This window comes from Coregonus clupeaformis, unplaced genomic scaffold (genome assembly GCF_020615455.1).
Source record: "Coregonus clupeaformis isolate EN_2021a unplaced genomic scaffold, ASM2061545v1 scaf0303, whole genome shotgun sequence".
NCBI classification, from domain to species: Eukaryota; Metazoa; Chordata; class Actinopteri; order Salmoniformes; family Salmonidae; genus Coregonus; species Coregonus clupeaformis.
In genome coordinates, this window is record NW_025533758.1 from 61,236 (window position 1) to 80,792 (window position 19,557).

A 19,557-nucleotide genomic window follows, 5' to 3' on the forward strand; every position below is an offset into this window, starting at 1 on the left:
AAGGCGAGGTCAGTACAGGTGGGACAGAGAGAATGAAAAACAGCTTCTATCTCAAGGCCATCAGACTGTTAAATAGCCATCACTAGCACATTAGAGGCTGCTGCTGCCTATTGAAATCACTGGCCACTTTAAGAAATAGAACACTAGTCACTTTAATAATGTTTACAGTCACTTTAATAATGTGTACATATCTTGCACTACTCATCTCATATGTATGTACTGCATTCTATTCTATAATATTCTACTGTATCTTAGTCCATGCCGCTCTTCCATATATGTATATTTTCTTAAATTCCATTCCTTACTAGTTTTGTGTGTATTAGGTATATGTTGTGAAATTGTTAGATATTACTTGTTAGATATTACTGCACTGTCGGAGCTAGAAGCACAAGCATTTCGCTACACCCGCCATAACATCTGCTAAACATGTGTATGTGACAAAAAACATTTGATTTGATTTGATTTGATAATGAGTGCTGCTGACTGGCATTTCTGACTAGTTCCCTTCCACACCCTCTAGAGATGGACTTCTGCACGGTGCCAGCGAGATGCCAGCCTGTCCACAGTGTGTGTACGTCCTTGCAGCAGATGTGTGTGTATGTGTCGGATTGGCTTGCAATTGATGCTGTGCCACACCCCTATGTCTAGGATATGGTAAATGAGAGTATAGTGTGTGTGTGTGTGCAAGTGTTCTAAACAATATGGTATCACTGTTTGTTTTGAGCTATTTGCATTTGATATGTGTGCATGTTATTTTCTCTCTCTCTCTCTCTGTGTGTGTGTGTGTGTGTGTGTGTGTGTGTGTGTGTGTGTGTGTGTGTGTGTGTGTGTGTGTGTGTGTGTGTAGTTAATATGTCGCTGTGGCTCCAAGTCTTTTGTGAACAACAGGGTTAATGATTAACCTCTTTAAATACTTTAAGTGAGACAGAGACCCAGATCCAGATTCTCAACCTACTGTAGACTCCAACCCAGTGCCAGCCACTTACCTAACCCTTACCCTGACCCTCAGCATCAGCCCAACCCAAGAGCCATAGCTAGCCAAAATTGTTACCACTCTTGAACACCCGGAACCAGTCAAATCAAAGTGAAGATACAACAGACATAGAACCACGTAGAGATCACAGCATTCAGTCACACACATGACTGAGCAGACACAGAGAGATGTCAAAGTGCCATATGTAATAACAAAACATGTGGGACTCGGGGAGGGTGAAAGAGGGAGGAAAGGAGAGAGAGGGAGGCAGAGAGATGGAATGAGAGAGAGAGGAGAGGGAGGGAAGGACTTTACCTTTGGACCGTTGCAGAGGGCGTGGCTTCGAAAGAAGGAGGAGGGTGTGTGTGTGAGAGAAAGAGAGAAAGAGAGAGAGAGCCGTTGAGTAGTGGGAGAGTGAAAGAGTATATCAGTCAAAGAAAGAACGAAAAGGCTGAGAGGGAGAGAGGGAGAGGGAGAAAAAAAGAGTGTGAGAGAACCTCTATGTGCTGTCCTACTCCCTGACTGTCCTCCCCTTCCCTACAGCCCAGAGAGAGAGAGAGAGAGCAAGATAGACTACCTTTCCTTACTCTGGACTCTACTGCTCCACCATGGCACCTGTCACAGACAGAGAGACACGGACCTAGGAGTGCTACAGTACCAGGAACACACAGACAGAGAGAGTACAAAGGTAAGGCATTCCTTTCCTTTATTTCCCAGTGCTATAGTGGTTGTTATTGGGGTGTGTTTATCATGTGTCTGTTATTTGAACAGTAGTTTGGAAGAAGAGTGTTTGTCAGTGTGGTTGTGTTTGTGTGATTGAACTGGTCAGTGTTGGAGTTATAGATAAATGTTTGCCTAGTGGTGTTTTTCAGTTGGAAAGTGTGAGAAAGTGATCCTTTTTCAGTTGGAGATTCCCAACCTTTCTCACTACAGTTATCTGAAAAGCCAGTTGTGTGCTTGTGCTAGAGTGTCAATTTTAAGTAAAAGTAATCATATTTAGTTCACATTTCCAGTTGCCTGTTCAGAGGATTTTTCCTAATAGTGACCAGCGGAACAAAAGAGGATACTGTCTCTTTACACCTGAAATCCCGTACAGCCCATCTCTCTCTCTTCCTCCCCCATCCCTCCATCCCTACCCATCTTTCCACACTCTGTCACTTCTGCACTTGAATCTAATTTAGCTCTGGCTTTTCTCTCCTTTCTGCATGTTTTGTAAAGGGCTCATTTTAACGAAGGGAGTTTATTCCTCTCTTTCTCTGTCTCTCTCTCTCCTTACTCTAAAGTAGTGCAGATTACATTGAGAGAGTCTCCCTCATATCTGTTTGTCTGTGTCTGTCATCTCCAATAATCCTTGGTACCTTCAGCCTTTTAACCCAGTGTGTTACTCAAAGACCACATCTCCCCCTGGATACTTGATTGAACACTCCTGAGCACCTGAGCTAAAAGGTATGTATCTGTGTTTGTTTCTCTATGGAGAGCTCTACTGTAGATCTATGTGGTTCTAGTCAGTCTATTTCTCGGTTTCTCTGTCTCTCTCGCTCTCTCTCTCACACTCCTTGTGGTGAGTGCGGGCCAGTGGCTGGGCTACAAAGCGGCAGTGACTTTGGCGGTGTGGTGAGACTCTGTGTCTGTGTGCTTTGGGCTGGACGGGAATGTTACACATCACAGACATGGAGGGAGGGAGAAAAAGAGAGAGAGGAAGAGGGAGAAAAAAGAGAGAGAGAGAGGGAGAAAAATAGAGAGAGAATGAGAAACAGACAGAGAGGAAGAAATATATACAGTAGCAATGTCAGTTTTCTTTGTTTGAAATATTTAATGAATGCTGCTGATCTCTTGAAATATTGACTTTTTTGCTGTTGCTGGAGGGGACTAAAGAGGAGACAAGTTGTTCTCTCATACACATAAAAAGCTAAATGCTGTGATCATCAACATTTCATCAGATGTATTTTTATTTTCAATCCAGCTGAATAAATATAACAGTACAGGCATTTGATATGATATTCACTCCTGATGAGAGTAAGGTGTTCCTCTCGCTCTCTCGCTCTCTCGCTCTCTCTCTCTCTGTGTGTGTGTGTGTGTGTGTGGAGATGCTTTCTCCTGTAGACTTACTATGTCACTGTTGACTGCAGAACTAAATCAAATGACTATTTACATAAGCTTCATCATTTGATTTACACTGGTAATGATCACTTGCCCCTTATGTTTTCCCTTGAATTCATCTGTAAAGGAGGAAGAACGGTTTGAGAGAAACGGTTTTAGAAACAACTTGGCACATGGAGACTGTTTGTATAAACACAGAGCCTCATGGGTACAGTATGGTCAGGTGTGATCTGAACAGGAACAACTCCTGATCCTCTAGTTATATAAGATCACAGTGCAACCATGTGGGATTGAATAGTCTGACTAGCTCAGTTAGCATCATCAGGTACAGATAACATGACAACGATACACTGAACCAGGGGTGAAACACAGGCTAGAAGGGCCAATCTCAGTTCAGCATCAGAAGCTTTAGGGGAAAAGCAGTTCAGAACAGTGTACTAGCAGTGTACCACACAACAAGGAAGTCCATCTGACCTTTCTCTCTCCTTTAGATGTATATCAGCCATTGTAGCCGATCCCCGTGCTGTGGGCTCAGTGCGAGAGGGACGGGAGGGACTCTGACATGGACTGAACAGTGTGGAGAGTAGGAGTGGGTGGATCAGGAGCTCTTTGGCAGGCTGAAGCCTCATTCCCTGCTTGTCTTGGACACACTCATGCTTCCTCCTCTCCTCCTCTCTCTACCTCTGCTTCTCCTTATATTTGCCTTAATGTGCAGAGCCGTCTGTCATCGCAGCCAAACAGCCTCAGCCAGGACCTGCCTGTAATTGTGCTGTGTGTGTGTATACTGTGTGTGTGTGTTTGGACCCTGGCATATGTGTCTGCATATACAGTATGTGGCAGCATTTGTGTGTGCATCGCGTATGCATAGATTTATGTGGCAGTGTGTGTGCGATGTGTGTGTGACGTGCGTGTGCGCTTGGGGTTCAGGCTGCAGGCGAGAATCCATCACCCCCTCCTCCTACCCCTCTTCTCCTCTCCCTCCTCCTCACCTTCTTCTCCTCTCCCTCCTCCTCCCCCTCCTCCTCCCCCTCCTCTCCTCCCCCTCTTCTCCTCCCTCTCCTCCCCCCATCGGCCCCTCAGAGCTGAGGTAAAGGGAGCGTTCGCCCGCCTCGGGGGCTTAGAGAGGGGATTTGGCTGTTCTGCCGGGTGCCTGCCTGATAACGAGACAGCCAGGCCTGCTGGTACGCTGCTGAGTGCGTGCAGTAAAGCGTCCCTTACCTGTCACTCCTCACCTGTCACACTCTGGTGCCACCGGCCGAGATGGCACACACACACACACACACACACACACACACACACACACACACACACATAGACACACACACACAGGGCCAACCATGGAGCTGCAGGAGTGTTTTCGTGTGCAACTGCAGCATTTCTACAGTTTGGTGTGTGACAACTCACAGTAAACCTCTCAGTCCACGTAGAGAGGAAGTGAATCCAGGCTCTTGCGGCACGTCTGGTATTTCATTCAGTGAGCCTCACACTATGCAGTTAAATATTTTCCACTCACTATACTCACACCTCCCTGTCAGGCTAGTTTAGGATAGGAAAAGCCCATTCACCCTCATTCAGGCCACAGGATGGATATATTGTATACAGCATGTTATTCCCCCCAGTCCTCTCCCATCTCATTCTCATCCTGTTGTGGCAGTGCCAGTCAAAGTTACAGCTGTTGGGATTCAAGATTCAGATTCAGGGGAAGTCAAAGCCCTCAGCTGCACCTAACCATCATAACAGAACGAAGGCCATGAAGAGAGAGGAGTGGAGGGGAGAGGATAAGGGGAAAGATGAGGAGAGGGTGATGTAGGAACAAGAGAGGAGGATAAAGAGGGAAAGAGAGAGGGAGAGAAGAGCTGAGATTATGAGAAGAGAATACAGCAGGTTAGAGGAGGGGGAATAGAAGAAATTAATGGGGGGGTAGAGAGGAGAGGAGCAAATCTCTTCCATTAATGTTCCTCCCTCCTCCCCTCCATCTATTCCTCTCCTCCTTTCCTCTCACCACCTGTGTTCTCACTCACCTCTGTTCTCCAGATGCTCTGGATCAGAGCCCATGCACTCCCTCCCTCCCTCCCTCCCTCCCTCCCTCCCTTTTTACCCCTTTGTCACTTAATCCTCCTCCCTCCCTCTCCCCGCACCCCACTCTCTCACTCCCCTATTCGCCCTTCCTTGCCTACGCACTTTCTGGTTCTTAAGTTATTAGCCAGACCTAATGAAACTGCAACCATGCAGTATGGGGTGTGATCTGTGATGTTATGTGTGGGTGTGTGTGCGCGCACGCTTGTGTATGTGTATGTGTGTGTTGGGACCGGGACAATACCAGTATTGCGATACTCGTTAGTATCGTGGCAAGTAAACAAAACACAAAGTGGATTTAACTTCTTTAAGAAGACAGCCCTAATGTTGGAAACAAACATAATTATGTTGTCATCCAGAGTCACATTTATTTATTTTCCAAGCTATAGCACAAAATATTTTACATACTGCAGGTTTTTAAAGGCCCAAAGAGTTTGGTCTCCTTCGTGTTTTCATTGTTGACATGGAAAAAATAGAACGATACTGGTATCGTCCCGGCCCTAGTGTGTGTTCGTGTGTATGAGTGCGAAATGCATGTGTGTATGTGCATGCATGCATGCGTGTGTATAGGGTGATGCTGGTTCAAAATGGATGTGGCCAGTCTGTGGCTTTTAGCCCAGCCTCCCAGTCTCCCAGCCTCTCTCCCAGCCTTCTAGCCTGCTAATTGAACCCCTCCCAGGAGGGGGGATCATTCCACATTTTTAATTTGGCTTTTCCTCCTGATAAAGCACCACCCCCACTCCTCCTTCTCAATCACTCTCTACATCTCCTTCTCTCTGTCACAGTCAGACACACACTGAGTGTACACGAGCACACACACACACACACACACACACACACACACACACACACACACACACACACACACACACATAAACCCACACACACAAACACACACACCGAGACACACCCATTTATTTCAGTGTAAGCCAAAGCAGCAGTAGAGGGCTTAGTCTACCCAGCTGCAGCCAGCAGAGAGAGACTCTCTGAAGGTGAACCCCATAGTGAGGGAGAGGAGGGGACGAAGGGCCCTTTTGAGTTGTGTGTAAGTGTTAGTGTGTGTGGGTGTTTGTGTGCATGTGTTTGTTTGTGTGGAGAGTGTATTTGCTTTAGATCTGTGGAGAGATAGGGCTTTAGATCATAAATGAAAATAGAGAACAGGCACATTTATTGATAGTAATTATACTGGTATTTGTTTACCTACATGTGTATTATATTAGATGTGTGTGGATAGTTTACAGTATGTGTTCGTGTTTCTGTTAATAAGAACTTATACTGCAACAACAAAGAAATGCATTTAAAAGCAAATTCCACAACAAAAGGATTAACCTGAGAAACAATACTTAGACCAGTTTGCATTGCAGAGACATTGTGAAGCCGATTGACCGAGGGGTGGGGAGTACAGTAACAACACACTCAATCAGATCCCAGTACAATAAAACTAGGGAGTAAAGCTTTGTTTTAAGCGGTCCTGATTACAGTGTCATTACACTGTAATAAGCATTTAAGTTAATTGTAATGACTCATAGTTACACTGTAATAACAACATGTAACTGGTGGTAATTGCAGACTGTAAATACAGAGGTGTAACAACGAAGGCTTGTTACCATGCTTGTTACAAGTGGGCAAGTTTCCACTGAATTCACCAATTGAGTGTTTCATTTCTTCTTAGCTGCATGCAATTCAGTAATAACTATCACAAGGTTGTAATTTCTTGTGGACAGATGTGCTATGTGTCCCGAGATTACATAGTCTCAAATGACCAACCCGTGAATGCACACTTCAACATTTCCACTCAATATTGTTGCTAGCACTTGCCCCCAAAAAGTGTACTATCTGGGTTTACAAAAACAGATAAGATGTAGGTCAACCTCACTGACTGGGATCTACCATATGGTACACCACAGAGTACATGTAAATTCTGCATAAGTGCAACGTAATTACTAGGTGTTACACAGGATTTAGTTAGTTAAAATGAAGTGTATCTTGAGGAGTACTTACTTGTAATTAATGCATATTTATATTACATTACCTATCCTGACAACCTGGCCCTAATTTTTAAGATTCCGGAAGCACCATCCAAATGAGAAAATAAACACACTAGTACACCACAGAGTACATGTAATATCTGCATATGTACATGGTAATTACTATGTGTTACACAGGATTTAGCTATATAAAATGAAGTGTATCTTGAAGAGTACTTACTTGTGGTCCTCTGTAGCTCAGCTGGTAGAGCACGGCGCTTGTAACGCTAAGGTAGTGGGTTCGATCCCCGGGACCACCCATACACAAAAAAAAATGTATGCACGCATGACTGTAAGTCGCTTTGGATAAAAGCGTCTGCTAAATGGCATATTATTATTGTAATTATTGTGTACCTACCAAGTATGTTACCCATTCTGACTTTAATTGTCAGCTTCTAAAAGCACCATCCAAGTGAGAAAATAAACACACTAATACACCACAGAGTACATATGTTATATCTGCATAAGTACAAGGTCTCGCTAGTTGTAACACAGGATTTAGCTATTTAAAGTTAAGTGTAACTTTAAAGTTACCTATAAGCAATTTCTATATAACTACATACTACTCATTACCAAGTGAAAATACCTACAAACAAAAGATTAGCTTCTCCTTTAGTCAAAAAAGTGATTAATTACATTAAACAAAGACAACATAAACATAAAATAACTATTCTAGTGGTGGTGACTAGTAGTCTCGATAGCTAATTTAGAAAAACGGAATTGTCTTTTTCTTCCCTTTTTAACATTACAAGTAACAATGAAAATTGACAGCTCTGTCTCTGTCTTCATTGGTTTACTTTGTTGTAAGCATTTTCCCATCCTGGACTCTGAGACCTTATGGGAATCTGTGGTAGAGAAGAAGAATGTAGCTATGACAATTTACATTACCCTATACTAGTTATCATCATCATGATTTCTATAGTTTAGGCCTGCTACCTAGCTAGTTGTTGTGTTATCCAGCTAGCAATAATAGTGCTTGCTAAGACTAATAAGTTAGCTAGTGTTTGGCTATATTGAAAATGAACTAATGTTACTCATAGTGAAGAGTTCAGGTGGGCCTTCATGCTTCAAGCTGACGTCTTCCTCAGAGTGACCCGACTATTGCACTTAGCTCCTATTTATAGCCTAGTGGCTCATTGAGACACAACAATATAACACAATTATAATGATAATATATTTCAAGGTAAATGGCAAATTATAGCACAAAATAAAAATATAAATAGTGTGTCTCGTTAATCAATAGGCCATGTGAAAATATACATAGGTAATATTTGGGTGTCTGTGAATCCAGAGACACAGAGACCCAAAAAATCAAGGCAACATTATAGAAACGAGGACAGTGAAAAATCATTGTTTAGGCTCTTTGGAGCCACAGTGTCTGAGGAGTACTGCCAGAATGCCTCTCTTGTGCAATGGACAGGTCACTCTGCTTACGTCAGCTTGACGTCGAAGCATCAGTCACCTGTCCATATCCTGTACAATGGATTAAAGTGAGCAATAAGAAATCAATCTCTGCCTTTTTTTGTTGTTTGTGAGTGCTCCAAATTCTTTCTACCTCAAATTAGTCCTTTTGGACGTTTTTCTTGGTAAGCCCTTCTCGTTACTCATAGTGTGTTGACACAAGTAGCTAGCTAGCTAACGTTAACATGCTGGGTGTGTCTCATGTAATACCCTTGGGGTACTGATACCCTGAGAACAAGGTTCAGGGAGATAAGACCATCGAGCCCAGCTAACGTTAGCTAGCTAGTTAGCTAGCAAGTAGCAACCATAGCATAGCTATTTGCCAGCTTTAGGTAGCTAGCTAGTCAAGGTTAGAAAACTCAACATTGCATGAAACGTCTATTCTGTAGATGGTAATTAGCTAGCTAGGTAGCTAGCTAGCTAGTTGGTAGGCCTAACAAAAATGACATAGAAGCTAATGTTAGCTAGCTACTTTAACTAGCTAGCTAACACTAGGCTAGCTAGCTGGCAAACGCTAGCTAGATAGCTAACTACCTATGCTAAATCATCAAAAAAAAAAGCTAAACAAATTGCATGGAAAACTTACTTTATGTCTCCTGTGTTGACGTTTTTGTCTTGTCTACAACACTTTGTTTCTTTCACAGCAATCTCTCATGTCTGGATTTTGCACACTGACCTTCTTCTCGACCCGTTCTTTGCGCACTGTCACAAGACGTCAGTGTCAACAAATTTGGGCCGTTCAAGGTTGTCGTTATTTCGAGGGTGTTGTGCAAATGGGTAGATGTTGACATGATGCCTTAATTCATTCCTGGTGTAAATAAATAATTGCACCAATGCATCCCATCCAAAAGTGAGAATGTTCCTCAACAGTGAAACCCTTGCAAGGTTACATGATGGAATAAGAGTTTGTCTTATGAACATTTGAAGTGCATTTATAAACTATGATTCAACCAAGCTTAATAGGCTTACAATTTGGCAAACATGAATGACTCTCACACTTAATGTGTCTAAAAATGTTTAATTGATGGTTAAAATAATTGACCCATTGTCAAATGCACAGTTAATTTATCTAACAATTTAAGGTATTTTTTTATGTGAACCATTTGTGAACAAGTTTTTGCCATTGGGCATTAGAATCCAGGTCCCTTTATTGCAGAATTGTGTCAATGAGGTGGTCGGTTTTGAATTGGCTAACACTTTTCACATGGTTTGTGCAGGCTGAAATGTGCAGGCGCTGAAATATGATGCGTTGGGATATATGCTATCGGAAACGTTCATATTTGTAACAAGCATGGTAACAAGCATTCGTTGATACACTTCTGTAATTACAGACTGCAATTACCACCAGTTACATGCTATTACTGTTAATAACAATACTTGTTTAATTGATGGTTACAAGTGTAATAAGGACATCTTAAAATGAAGTGTTACCGACTAGGGAAATAAGATGCCTAGTGAATGATAAGACACCGGTGCTAGCAGGAGGTTATAGTAAAATTCAGGCAGCGATATCTCCTGTTGTGCACAGGTGGTACAGTGGGGAGAACAAGTATTTGATACACTGCCGATTTTGCAGGTTTTCCTACTTACAAAGCATGTAGAGGTCTGTAATTTTGTATCATAGGTACACTTCAACTGTGAGAGACGGAATCTAAAACAAAAATCCAGAAAATCACATTGTATGATTTTTAAGTAATTAATTTGCATTTTATTGCATGACATAAGTATTTGATCACCTACCAACCAGTAAGAATTCCGGCTCTCACAGACCTGATGTTTTTCTTTAAGAAGCCCTCCTGTTCTCCACTCATTACCTGTATTAACTGCACCTGTTTGAACTCGTTACCTGAATAAAAGACACCTGTCCACACACTCAATCAAACAGACTCCAACCTCTCCACAATGGCCAAGACCAGAGAGCTGTGTAAGGACATCAGGGATACAATTGCAGACCTGCACAAGGCTGGGATGGGCTACAGGACAATAGGCAAGCAGCTTGGTGAGAAGGCAACAACTGTTGGCGCAATTATTAGAAAATGGAAGAAGTTCAAGATGACGGTCAATCACCCTCGGTCTGGGGCTCCATGCAAGATCTCACCTCGTGGGGCATCAATGATCATGAGGAAGGTGAGGGATCAGCCCAGAACTACACGGCAGGACCTGGTCAATGACCTGAAGAGAGCTGGGACCACAGTCTCAAAGAAAACCATTAGTAACACACTACGCCATCATGGATTCAAATCCTGCAGCGCACGCAAGGTCCCCTGCTCAAGCCAGCGCATGTCCAGGCCCGTCTGAAGTTTGTCAATGACCATCTGGATGATCCAGAGGAGGAATGGGAGAAGGTCATGTGGTCTGATGAGACAAAAATAGAGCTTTTTGGTCTAAACTCCACTCGCCGTGTTTGGAGGAAGAAGAAGGATGAGTACAACCCCAAGAACACCATCCCAACCGTGATGCATGGAGGTGGAAACATCATTCTTTGGGGATGCTTTTCTGCAAAGGGGACAGGACGACTGCACCGTATTGAGGGGAGGATGGATGGGGCCATGTATCGCGAGATCTTGGCCAACAACCTCCTTCCCTCAGTAAGAGCATTGAAGATGGGTCGTGGCTGGGTCTTCCAGCATGACAACAACCCGAAACACACAGTCAGGGCAACTAAGGAGTGGCTCCGTAAGAAGCATCTCAAGGTCCTGGAGTGGCCTAGCCAGTCTCCAGACCTGAACCCAATAGAAAATCTTTGGAGGGAGCTGAAAGTCTGTATTGCCCAGCGACAACCCCGAAACCTGAAGGATCTGGAGAAGGTCTGTATGGAGGAGTGGGCCAAAATCCCTGCTGCAGTGTGTGCAAACCTGGTCAAGACCTACAGGAAACGTATGATCTCTGTAATTGCAAACAAAGGTTTCTGTACCAAATATTAAGTTATGCTTTTCTGATGGATCAAATACTTATGTCATGCAATAAAATGCAAATTAATTACTTAAAAATCATACAATGTGATTTTCTGGATTTTTGTTTTAGATTCCGTCTCTCACAGTTGAAGTGTACCTATGATAAAAATTACAGACCTCTACATGCTTTGTAAGTAGGAAAACCTGCAAAATCGGCAGTGTATCAAATACTTGTTCTCCCCACTGTATGTGGGAAAGGGGGCAGAATTTTCAGAGAAAGGGAAAGAAAAAATGAATGAAAGAAAGAGAGAGACGGAGGGAGAGGTTGTGTAGAAACTTGTCCATTGAGGCAGACTAGAAGAACAAGTGCTGTACTGTACGTAGGGTAACTACTGCACTGAAACCATACTGGGGTAACTACTGCACTGAAACCATACTGGGGTAACTACTGCACTGAAACCATACTGAGGTAACTACTGCACTGAAACCTTCTAGGAACCCTACTGAGCATCAAGCGGGGGTGAGATGTGGGGTGAGTGATGGTACAACACTAGGACTTACACTTGCCCATTTATGTCCCCTCAGTCACTGCAGTATGAATGTGTGTAGCCTTGGTCCGGGCCGTGTGTGAAGTGCTGTCCATGCTCCCCAGGGCAGAAAGCATGGCAGGTATACAGCAGGGTATTCACAGATATACAGATACGGTCTGTTCTCCCAGGGTGGAGGCCCAGGGAAGGGAAGAGAAGGGAAGGGGTGGGGTTGGGTCTTTCCATGTGGCCCCTGATTGTGACATGTGAAAGGGATGGTGAGTGGGTACTGGGGGGCCAAACACAGGGGCCCTTTGTGTCCCTCACCTCCTGTATGTTTACCGGTCACCCTGCGCGCCCCCTACCAGAGACCAAGTTCATTAAGCGGAGATGACGACTGTCTGAAACGTGCATTCCCTGGCTGATTAAAGGAAGAGTGAGAGGGAGTGTGTGTGTGTGTGTGTGTGTGTGTGTGTGTGTGTGTGTGTGTGTGTGTGTGTGTGTGTGTGTGTGTGTGTGTGTGTGTGTGTGTGTGTGTGTGTGTGTGTGTGTGTGTGTGTGTGTGTGCACGTGTGACAGCGTCTGCGATGGATTGCGTGTGTGTGGAATGTGACTGCTGACGGATGCACTGGGGAGTGTTAAGCAAAACTGGGAAGAAGAAGGGAGGAGGAGGAGGAGGAGAGGAACGAGGTAGAACAGAGAGGAGAGGGGACAGTGACAGATTGCTTAGAAATGTGTTGTAGCAGGCCATTCCAGCCTAGCTTATAGCCTTTCCCAGCCTAGCCTGAGTTTGGTCATGGTGTGTCTCTCGTTGTTTGGTCATTGTGTGCTCCCTGTTGTTCCGGCAGGTTGACATTTGTTGTCATGAGTCTTGTCCTTGAGGCAGAACTGAGCGATTTCCCCTTAGATAGGCCAGCTGCAAAGTCAAAATTGACTAGTCAACATTTTTGGTCTTAATTTAAGGTTAGGGCTAGACAGTGTGCTTAAGATTAGGGTTAAGGTTGGAGTTAGGTTTAAAATCAGATTTTATGACTTTGTGGCTGTGCTAGCTAGTGTCCACCTCCAGAACAAGATTCATGACAAAAAAACTCTTACATGAGTCGTTCCGCCTCGTTCTCTGTGGTAATAGGGATGGACAGAGAGGCTGATGGGTGTCTAATATAGTGAAGGGAGTAGGTCCCAGTAACCTGTACATCCTCCTAGGGTTGACCAAACATACAGGGCTACCCCCCTCTCATCCCCTCCACACCCTCACCTTTAACCTTTGACCTCCACCCTGATAGGCCTTTAATACTCTGAATGATGACTTCCACTGGAGGTCATGCTATTGGTTCAAATCAAAGGTTAAGCATGACAGACCACACACAGTAAGCATTGTGTTTGTTTGTGTGTGTGTGTGTGTGTGTGTGTGTGTGTGTGTGTGTGTGTGTGTGTGTGTGTGTGTGTGTGTGTGTGTGTGTGTGTGTGTAGCTGATAGTGGGGGTAGTGCGTGACCACCAGACAGAACAGGAGGAAACACAATGTGGAAAAAGTTCAGACTCGACTCTATCAGTTTTACATACATACCTGGACACACCCATACAACACTACACACACTCTTATTTGCATACCCAGGCATTTAGTTCTGTAATTACGTCTCGTTACGGTAAGAGTAAATTCCAACAGATGGATGCATACCTGTCCACATGTGCCAACACAGCACACTTAAGCACAAACTGTAGGCAAACCAGCACACAGAGACACACACCCCCTTTACTCAAAAGAGTTTGCCTTTTCTAGAGTCCATTGGCCTAGCTTGCAACAGAGACACCCAAAGACCTCAATAACCCTTAGCTGTAACCCCTTTGTAAAGGAAAAGTGTTGGTTACAGATATAGGAAACAATGTTATGAATAGGTGAGTCAGAGTAAAGTTAAGGTATCAGTTAGCACACAGTGACTTGCGAAAGTATTCACCCCCCTTGGCATTTGTCCTATTTTGTTGCCTTACAACCTGGAATTAAAATTGATTTTTGGGGGGTTTGTATCATTTGATTTACATAATATGCCTACCACTTTGAAGATGCAAAATATTTGTTATTGTGAAACAAACAAGAAATAAGACTAAAAAAATGAAAACTTGAGCGTGCATAACTATTCACCCCCCCAAAGTCAATACTTTGTAGAGCCACCTTTTGCAGCAATTACAGCTGCAAGTCTCTTGGGGTATGTCTCTATAAGCTTGGCACATCTAGCCACTGGGATGTTTGCCCATTCTTCAAGGCAAAACTGCTCCAGCTCCTTCAAGTTGGATGGGTTCCGCTGGTGTACAGCAATCTTTAAGTCATACCACAGATTCTCAATTGGATTGAGGTCTGGGCTTTGACTAGGCCATTCCAAGACATTTAAATGTTTCCCCTTAAACCACTCGAGTGTTGCTTTAGCAGTATGCTTAGGGTGATTGTCCTACTGGAAGGTGAACCTCCGTCCCAGTCTCAAATCTCTGGAAGACTGAAACAGGTTTCCCTCAAGGATTTCCCTGTATTTAGCGCCACCCATCATTCCTTCAATTCTGACCAGTTTCCCAGTCCCTGCCGATGAAAAACATCCCCACAGCATGATGCTGCCACCACCATGCTTCACTGGGGGGATGGTGTTCTCGGGGAGATGAGAGGAGTTGGGTTTGCGCCAGACATAGCGTTTTCCTTGATGGCCAAAAAGCTAAATTTTAGTCTCATCTGACCAGAGTACCTTCTTCCATATATTTGGGGAGTCTCCCACATGCCTTTTGGTGAACACCAAACGTGTTTGCTTATTTTTTTCTTTAAGCAATGGCTTTTTTCTGGCCACTCTTCCATAAAGCCCAGCTCTGTGGAGTGTACGGCTTAAAGTGGTCCTATGGACAGATACTCCAATCTCCGCTGTGGAGCTTTGCAGCTCATTCAGGGTTATCGTGGGTCTCTTTGTTGCCTCTCTGATGAATGCCCTCCTTGCCTGGTCTGTGAGTTTTGGTGGGCGGCCCTCTCTTGGCAGGTTTGTTGTGGTGCCATATTCTTTCCATTTTTTAATAATGGATTTAATGGTGCTCCGTGGGATGTTCAAAGTTTCAGATATTTTTTTATAACCCAACCCTGATCTGTACTTCTCCACAACTTTGTCCCTGACCTGTTTGGAGAGCTCCTTGGTCTTCATGGTGCCGCTTGCTTGGTGGTGCCCCATGCTTAGTGGTGTTGCAGACTCTGGGGCCTTTCAGAACAGGTGTATATATACTGAGATCATGTGACACTTAGATTGCACACAGGTGGACTTTATTTAACTGATTATGTAACTTCTGAAGGTAATTGGTTGCACCAGATCTTATTTAGGGGCTTCATAGCAAAGGGGGTGAATACATATGCACGCACCACTTTTCCGTTCTTTTTTTTATTTCACTTCACCAATTTGGACTATTTTGTGTATGTCCACTACATGAAATCCAAATAAAAATCCATTTAAATTACAGGTTGTAATGCAACAAAGTAGGAAAAACGCCAAGGGGGATGAATACTTTTGCAAGGCACTGTAGGTCTTGTTGTGTGTGTGTGTGTGTGTGTGTGTGTGTGTGTGTGTGTGTGTGTGTGTGTGTGGTGTGTGTGTGTGTGTGTGTTTGGGGCCTCCTCACACACACTGACACACAGCAGAGCCCACCCTAGATAGGTGAGAACCTCCCTGGGGGGGGAAGGGTTAACCCTGGGTTATCATCATCATCATTCCTCTGCTCAGTGTCTCATATTAACCTTGAGACACATACATTTCTTGTGTTCTTTTTTACATTTTATTTTGATTTCTTGTGTGTTTTTATTCTACCTTGTAATGATTTTTGTACTACATTGATATTGATCACTTAATTGTTGGGATTAGAGCTTGCATGAAATAAATGTCACTATACTTGTGCACGTGACATTAAATCTTTAAACTAGAAATTCTCATAAAAACACAATGACATTCACACAGACACACATACACACTGCAAACTCGTGTATCCAGGTAGCATTGGCTTAGTGAGATAATGTGAAATTGGGAAAGAAACCGACAGAAACATGCATGGGATAGAAAGATAAACACAAGAAAGAAAAAGAGAGAAAGAAGAGAGGAGGAAGAATATAGGAGGCCTACTGATTCAAACCCTGCTCTTAATTCCAGCCCTCCTTTCAGATCCTGACATCAAAAAGTAATTTAGTGTTGTACATAATGTTGCTGGGCCGTCTCTATGCATCAGCTAATGCGTGTCAGTCAGAGCGTCAGGGAGCACAGGGCTGTGTGTGTGTATGTGCGTGTGCACGCGTGCTAGTGTGTGGGTGCACACACTCTCCACGGGGCCACGTTCTGATGTCATGTTTCACAGAAGACAGGTTCTAAATAATGGAAGGAGGTGGAATGAACAGAGTAGGAGAACCCATGATGCTGTTACTGCTGACATCCCCCTTCTCACTGTATTGTACATACAGAGACACAGAGATGTGGGACAAGGGGTTAGGAGGTTAGAGGTTGTGTTATTTGAGAAGTGAATCATTTTGTGGTGTTCTGCATCATGGTTATGAATAGGCTCTTATTTGAAGTGAAATATACACTCTTGTCTCAAGGAGATGGAGGTAGACAGCGTAAATAATTGGTGACATCTGATTTGGGTCTCAGGTGCTGACCTGTCGCCTGTGTGTCTGTGGTCGATGTGTGTGTGCGTGTGTGTATGTACACTACTTGGCCAAAAGCATGTGAACACCTGCTCGTCGAACATCTCATTCCAAAATCATGGGCATTAATATGGAGTTGGTCCCCCCTTTGCTGCTATAACAGCCTCCACTCTTCTGGGAAGGCTTTCTACTAGATGTTGGAACATTGCTGCGGGGACTTGCTTCCATTCAGCCACAAGAGCATTAGTGAGGTCGGGCACTGATGTTGGGTGATTAGGCCTGGCTCGCAGTCGGCGTTACAATTCATCTCAAAGGTGTTCAATGGGGTTGAGGTCAGGGCTCTGTGCAGGCCAGTCAAGTTCTTCAAAACTGATCTCGACAAACCATTTCTGTATGGACCTTGCTTTGTGCATGGGGGCATTGTCATGCTGAGTAAGGAAAGGGCCTTCCCCAAACTGTTGCCACAAAATTGGAAGTACAGAATCGTCTCAAATGTTATTGTATGCTGTAGCGTTAAGATTTCCTTTCACTGGAACTAAGGGGCCTAGCCCGAACTATGAAAAACATTCCCAGACCATATTCCTCCTCTACCACACTTTACAGTTGGCACTATGCATTGGGGCAGGTAGTGTTCTCCTGGCATCTGCCAAATCCAGATTTGTCCGTCGGACTGCCAGATGGTGAAGCGTGATTCATCACTCTAGAGAACACATTTCCACTGCTCCAGAGTCCAATGGTGGCAAGCTTTATACCACTCCAGCCAATGCTTGGCATTGCGCATGGTGATCTTAGGCTTGTGTGCAGCTGCTCAGCCATGGAAACCCATTTCATTAAGCTCTCGACGAACAGTTAGAACTCGGTAGTGAGTGTTGCAACCGAGGACAGAATTTTTACGCGCTTCAGCACTCGGCGGTCCCGTTCTGTGAGCCGTTGTTGCTCCTAGACATTTCCACTTCACAATAACAGCACTTACAGTGGACTGGGGCAGCTCTAGCAGGGCAAACATTTGACGAACTGACTTGTTGGAAAGGTGGCTTCCTATGACGGTGCCACGTTGAAAGTCACTGACATCTTCAGTACGGGTCATTGTACTGCCAATGATTGTCTATGGAGATTGCAAGGCTGTGTGCTCGATTTTATACAACTGTCAGCAACGGGTGTGGACGAAATAGCTGAATTAGCCGAATCCACTAATTTGAATGGGTGTCCACATACTTTTGTAGTGTATGTGTATGTGTGTGTGCCATGTAGTGTGTGTGTATGTGTGTGTGTGTGTATTCTGTATTGTGCCTTTATGTGCCAGTGTTTGCATGTCTTATTTACGTATGAATGGAAGTCTGTGATATAGACGATATGATGTAGAGGTGTGTCAATAGAGTGTTTAAACTATTGAGTGTCCAATGTCTAAAGCATTTGTAGGCTTGGGTTTTGCTAGGGTGTTGTGAACAGGGGTGGTGGAGTTTAATCCCATGACTCTGGATCAATCCCAGGGATGGACACTTGTTTTTTATATTGTTTTGTATTAACACTTACCTTAACCATTCGGAATGAGTGCCTAAACTTGATGTTTAAACCCTATCCAAAACCTTAACCTTAATCTTCGATATTTGACGTTTGGTGCAACTTCGAAAATTTGATGTTTGGAGAAACGGAATGATGCTGAGCAGGAGGAGTCAACCCAGAAACACTTCCAAAACTTCGAAATTTGATGTCTAATTCTGCAGTGAGACTATGAGAACTTGTTACCCTCTGTACAACTCAATACATACCACACACACGCAAGCACACACTGCCACCTGAGCAGAGATAGAGGCCTGTCAACCAGCTCTAATGGGCCCGTCAGGGAGGCCCAGCCCTGGGGCAGTAGATCTGAGTGTAAGGGGCGGCAGCTGGAAGCATAGCAGGGATTTACAGGGCCAGTAATACGGGGGCAGTCTGGACACACAACCCCAGCATGAGGCTTATACAACCAGGCTGAGGGGAAGCTGATGGGAGGTTAAGGGGCCGGAAAGGGCCAGGGAGGGAGAACAAAGGGCAGTGTGATGCATTTTTATGGAGGTGGGCATGAAGGAGGTATTCTGCAGAAAGACAGACAGACAGGGGGGTGAGACGGATGGGGGGGTTGTTCACTCAGGTGGAGTTTAGACAATTAAATGAATTCCAGCCTCCATTCCTCTGGAACTTCCGTGAAACCTTCCATACACAGCAGGCATTCTGTAGGGCAGGGCAAGCCTGTGCCACTCTCTGTCTCTCTCTGTGTCTCTCTCTGCTTCCCTCAGTTTTAGAGTGGAGTCAGCGTTCTCACTGCACCCATCAGCTACTGGTCTCTCTCTCTCTGTTTATGTGTGTGTGTGTGTGACTGTCTGTCTCTGTGACACATGATACCCTCTAATCCTGTCGCTCTGAACAGCCTGATGGTTTAACCGCTCTTGCTGTTTCTCTCCAAGCTGACAGGCTGTAGTGTGTGTTTGTGTGGGTGTGTGTGTGTTTGTGTGGGTGTATGTGTGTGTGTGTGTGTGTGTGTGTGTGTGTGTGTGTATGTGTGTGTGAGCATGTGTGTCTTTCAGAAATGAGTACTGTCACAGTGGCAGTCCCACACACAGAGTCTCATTACATTTCCATATTATTATTATTATTATTATTATTTCCAGTTGCTAAGCGTTCATGCACAGTTTGTGCACCCCTCCCACTAATCACCTTTATATGTGGCATAGGGAGGGGTCAATGATCCCGTCTGATGAAATAGACTACGGTCACTTTATCTTTACCACATGTTCTATACTACACACTCTAGTGGTTGGTACACCTTTATCTTCTATACTACACACTCTAGTGGTGGTAAACCTTTATGT

At 44.3% G+C, this 19,557-nt stretch overlaps 1 protein-coding gene across 1 annotated transcript in view; it reads left to right on the plus strand.

Annotated features, from left to right (window-relative positions):
* Positions 1-1,393: 1,393 nt before the first annotated feature.
* Positions 1,394-19,557, plus strand: part of sema3b (sema domain, immunoglobulin domain (Ig), short basic domain, secreted, (semaphorin) 3B) — an 84,902-nt gene continuing 66,738 nt past the window's right edge. The window contains exon 1 of the mRNA XM_041856039.1: positions 1,394-1,661. The gene's annotated coding sequence lies outside the window, so the exon portion shown is untranslated. The remainder of the gene's footprint in view (positions 1,662-19,557) is intronic.